At 38.3% G+C, this 5631-nt stretch overlaps 1 non-coding gene across 1 annotated transcript; it reads right to left on the reverse strand.

Annotated features, from left to right (window-relative positions):
* Nucleotides 1–3445: 3445 nt before the first annotated feature.
* LOC142167692 (small nucleolar RNA R71) lies at nucleotides 3446–3549 on the reverse strand. The gene has a single exon (XR_012697779.1). It is a non-coding gene; the product is annotated as a small nucleolar RNA R71 (small nucleolar RNA).
* Between the last annotated feature and the right edge of the window lie 2082 nt (nucleotides 3550–5631).

The following is a 5631-nucleotide window of genomic DNA, read 5'->3' on the forward strand; positions in this document are numbered from 1 at the left end:
ATAATAAAATGCAGAAAGAGATTGATTTAAAGCTTTTAAAAATTATGAAAAATTATGAAAAATATTTGTATAGGTTTATAAACTAAATCATGATTCAAATATACTATTTTTAAAGTACATATATACATTTTAAAAAATATGAGGGAAAAATTGGGTATCAACAGGCATCAAATTAATACTTGCCCCAAGATCACAAAGAGCTTTTGCAAACTTGGCACTTTCAATTGTTCAAGGAATCGTGAAAGCAACAGGATCTTCCAACTTAGGAGCCATTAAATGCACAATTTCACTCACTTGATGAGTGACTTTGATAGTTTCAAAATTCATTGACCGCTTCTTTGTCATGAGATCCTTCATAATCTTTGCACAACCGGGCATTCAACTAATGGCACATTGATTGAGAGACTCTTCATCATTTGAATGAATTTTCTTGAATTGATTCTCGACATTTTGCTTGGAAATTCTTTGAGGGTATGGAGTTGGAGGCTTAGACAATGGTGCCTTAACCCTTTGCACTACTAGCTTCGATATATCAATAATGCGATCCTTATATGGGTTCACCTCCTCGTAAGTCTCTTTCACACTATCATCAATATCAATTCGAACTTCATCATTTGATTTCACCACATTGTTCGGGACCTCTTCTTCTTGTACAACTTTTTCATCATCCACAAGTTGCCTTTGACTTAAGGTGGGCATATTCCCACCACTTCCACTTCGTGTAATAACGGCCATGACATGCCCCGTGTTGTTTTCACACTTTAGGTTTACTTCCGTGTCACTTTGTAATGCCCCCTTAGGACAAGAATTTAGAGCTTGAGAGATTTTTCCCATTTGAACTTCTAAGTTTCGGATGGATGTGTTGTGAGAGGCAAGTTGGGCATCGGAGTCGGAATTTTTCTCCATCATTTGTTTAAACATGTTCTCAATTCATCCCATCCCATTATTGGAAGATCTTGGACCATAGGAAGGATAAGGAGGCGGGTTGCTCGGTTGTTGATACATTTGGGGCCTTTGAAAACCCGACCCCCGGTTGCCTTGATTATTGTTCCATCTGCCTTGATTGTTACTCCCCCCTCCCCCCAATTTCCTTGATTATTGCCACTCCAATTTTCTTGATAGTTGTTGTTATTCAAATTCCCTTGATTGTTGCCACCACTCCAATTTCCTTGATTTTTGGAATTCCAATCGCCTTGATTGCTTTGAGGTCACCATTGTTGTTGGTTTAGGCCTTGGAAGTTGTTTATTTGCCCTTGAAAATTGTTTACATATTGCACCTCTTCTTCTTGTTCATTGTAAGAATCATCTTGATCAAAACCACTTTCCTCTTGCGCATAATTCTCCACTCGATTTTGCACTTGTGGACCCTAGGTCCGTCTTTTGTTTACCATCATGTTCACTCCCTCCACGGCATTGACGTATTTAGGATTTTGCACTTGTTGAAATTCAGCCTTTGCTAATTGAAGTGGTAGTCAATTCATCAATGGCTTGCCCATGGTCATGAAACTATTTGTGTAGGTGGATAACGTTCGGATCACCTTGTGGAACATTTACCCGGGATTGCCATGATGGTAAACTATAATCCCATGTTTTAGTCGCTTATTACACTCTAATTCATTGCACTTTACTTGTGTCGAGCTTTAATTGGTAGTGTTTTTTCACTTCTTGTGTATTTTATGCCTTGTTGGAGTGATTACGAGTTATGTAGATGTTTTGGAGCTAATTTGAGCTATTTGGAGCTTTGAAGTCTGATTAGAAGCCCAATCAATTAAGCCAGGATCACGTTCGGGGGTCGAGGACCAAGTCTGGATGTCAAAATCGAAGCAAAATCCGTACTCTAAGAAATTTGCACTAATATCACGCACAGTGAGGCACGCTAGTGCAAATTATGCCAAGAAATTGTTTTGTGAAGTGTTATGGACATTGCCACAAGTGCGCCGCATGGTGCATTGCGGTAGTACAAATATGCCAGAGTGACTCTCAAATTCCGCTAAAAAGGAGTAATTTCGTACGAGGATTATTGGGGGATGGCTTAAATACACGGGAAAACACCATTTTCGGTACTTTTGATAAAATTTCTACCTAAGGAGGCCAAGGAGGCAAAGGCGGAGTTGGAAGAACACAAGCACAAGGATTTCATCATTCCTTCCTTACTCAAGATCCGGATTTGGATTGAATTTATGTTTTCTTTTACTTTAGTTACATTTGTGAAAAACTTCTCCATGTCTATGAGGTTGAGACTTAATCGAGAGAGGAGTTTCTACTAAACGTTTGAACTAATAATAGAGTGAATTCGAGAGACTCACTTGAACATTGGACGTGAATATCTAAAGTTAGATCTCGAATAGTTATCTTGCACTTATTCTGTCAAAACCCAATCCTCTTCCATTGATAACCTTAATTGTTTATTCCTTGTTTCGATAGTCACTAGTCAATAGTTGTAGATTTTAGATTCTTAGTTAAATTTTATTATTAATCATATAAATCTCAACTGTTGATCCTCCTGGATAGCAATCAATCTAAAAACAACGAAAATACTATTTAAATCCAATCCCTGTGGAGACGATAATCAATCTATACTATCTTTGACTAGCTAGCACAATATAATTGTGTGTTTTGCGCTCGTCAAATTTTGGCGTCATTGTAGGGGATTTACAATCAATAGTGTTTGAAATAGTTTGTAGTTCTAATTCAGGATTTTTTTTTTATTATTTTATTTTTTTTACTTTTATTTTGTTCTTCACGGGTTTCTCCTCCGTGTGTAGGCAACATGTTAAGTCCTTCGTGTATGAAACAATCTTCTTGTAAAGAAGTAATACCCTACAACTAGGAATTGGAAAAATACCTGCGGCAAATGAGGAAAGAGAAAGAGTTCACCGTAAAGTTCTTGGGGCAACCTTCATCCCCAGAACACATGGCTAATAACGATGACAATGAGGTAGAGGCAGCTGCAAGGATAGCTGCTGAGGCAGCCCATAGAGTTGTTGAGGAAACTGTCAAAGAAAATATGGGTCGAAGATATAATCTAAATCGACCCTTGATTGAAGACCATTTCGCGAATACGGTACCAAGGTTTGGTAGTGCATTATGTGACTATGCCAGACTAGTCTACAATCAAGGATTGTCAAGTGTTAGACCACCTCTAATTGCAGCCAATAATTTTGAGTTGAAGATAGGTTTGCTTCAAACCATTCAAAATAGTTGTGTTCTCAGAGGGAAGATGAACGAAGATCCAAACACGCATCTGATGGACTTCGAGGAGATTATAAACACCTTTAAATACAATGGGGTGTAAGAAGATTTTGTGTATTTAAGGTCATTCCCCTTTTCACTTAAAGATGATGTGAAGCAGTGGCTTCAAAGCATGCCAAATGGATCAATTAGAACATGGGAGAAAATGACCAGAAAAATTCTTGATAAATATTTCTCCTCAGCTAAGACGGGAAAGTTTAGAAGATAAATCCATAATTTCTGCCAGAAAGAGAATGAAATTGTTTTTGAAGTGCGGGAGAGGTTTAAGGAGATAGTTAGAAGGTGTCAACATAGCATAATTAAACTCTGGATGCAACTCCAGGATTTTTGGGATGGATTGACACATGCCTTGTGTAGAACATTGAGCAATGCAGTTGGAGGTCCCTTTTATGAAGAAGACTCTAGATGAGATAGTTACATTTCTTGATGAGTTAACCGAAGATGCTAATTAGTGTCCCTCTAATAGTGTGGAAATAATAAAACCAACTGGTGTTCACCAAGTTGATGCTACTACATCTAAGCAAGTACAACTTGATGCTATGCTAAAGAAATATGAAAGCTAATTGTATCTTCGATGCAAAATTTACATCACGCAGCTTATGATATATATGGAAGAGGACACCCTACTCATGAGTGTCAAGCCTCAACTCAGGAAGTGAATGTTGTAGGAAACTATAATTTTAATGCAATAGGGGTCAGAGGCACCCCAATTTTTCATGGAATTCACCTTGGGTTACTGCAAATGCATGACAACATAACAATCCCAGATTCTAGGAACAAGGAGCTCTAGGTTTTTAAAATCAGCAGAGGCAGCAATAGCAATCTCTATAGTCGAATCAATCCAGCATGGAGGATCTTATGAAGACCTTCATTATCAAGATGGATGAGAGGCTTGATGCCCATGATGCAGCTATCAAATAATTGGGTACATATTTTCGAAGCCTGGAAAGATAGGTTGGGCACTTAGCTACTCTAATGTCTGAGAGAGCCCCAGGAACACTTCCGACTGATATAGAAAGAAATCCCAAAGAAACAGTGAATGTTGTACCTTTGAGAAGTGGGCAAGTGTTGAAAGATCTCACCCCAATCCACAAACATATGAGACATGAAAAATAAAGTGGGGAGCAGCTGAAAAGTGGTGTCGTAAAGATGAAGGAAGAAAATTCGAGAAGGGAGGAACCTGAGGCGAGCAAGCATATGTCTGCGTTGCCTTTTCCCCAAAAACTAAGTAGAGAAAAGATGGACAAACAGTTCAAGAGATTTCTAGATGTGGTGAAACAGGTTCATATAAACCTACTATTCACACAAGTTCTCTCACAAATGTCGGCTTATGCCAAGTTCTTGAAGGAGATCCTGACAAAGAAGAGAAAAATAGAAGAGACCTCAGTGGTCAAGCTCATAGAGCATTGCAGTGAAATATTGCAAAATAAACTCTCACAAAAGTGTGGAGATCCAGTGAGTTTTACCATACCTTGCCTTTTAGGCACTACTAATTTTGATAAGTCTCTATGTGATTTTGGTGCCTCAATTAATTTAATGCCTCTATCTATTTACAGTAAAATGGAGAAGGAGATTGGAGAGGTAAGATCTGCACCAATACTTTTGCAGCTGGCAGACCAAACGAATCTAATACCTGAGGGAATAGTTGAAGATATCTTAGTTCAGGTAGATAAGTTTGTATTTTTTGTGGATTTCATAGTGGTTAATATGGAAGAGAAGAAGGAGGTCCCCCTAATCCTAGGAAGACCATTATTAGGAACGAGTAGAGCAATATTAGATATACATGAGAAAAAACTCATGCTTATAGTGCGCGAGGAGACTGTGACTTTTGAGATGGATGTAGAAGCGAGGTAAAAAGGGAGAAGCTAGATGCTAGTGTTGTGTGGAAAGTGAAGGGCATGAAAGAGAAGGCTCTAGTGAGTGAAAAAGATACATGTGGGGTGTCCCCCAAGAAGTCTGAGAAGAAGCTATATGCATGGATGAGTGCACTAGTTTGGGCGCGGGGGATGGCGCCCAACTTTGACTCAAATCCCGACTAGATGTTCATGGAAGTTTTCCTTACCTCTTGCTTTTTATTTTTCATAGGGACATGACACAATTTGAAGTGTGGGGTTGGGATGTATATATGTATAGAATGTATAAATGTCTATGTGTGTTTTTGTAATTCATTTTGATTGAAAATTTTAAAATTTTTGATTTTTTCCGACGATGGATGTCATTCGACAGGTTTCTTGAGGGATTAAGTCGAAAGAAAAGGACAAAATATTTTTTCTTTTTTGGTAGCGTCTGAATTCCCCCTTGGTTTTTCTTTGTGCTGCGGTTCTTTTCCAAGGGTTTTGTTTGAACCGGGAGTAGTTAGTTGTTAATTATTTGGGAGTA

This window comes from Nicotiana tabacum, chromosome 12, assembly GCF_000715075.1.
Source record: "Nicotiana tabacum cultivar K326 chromosome 12, ASM71507v2, whole genome shotgun sequence".
In the NCBI taxonomy this organism is placed as follows: Eukaryota; Viridiplantae; Streptophyta; class Magnoliopsida; order Solanales; family Solanaceae; genus Nicotiana; species Nicotiana tabacum.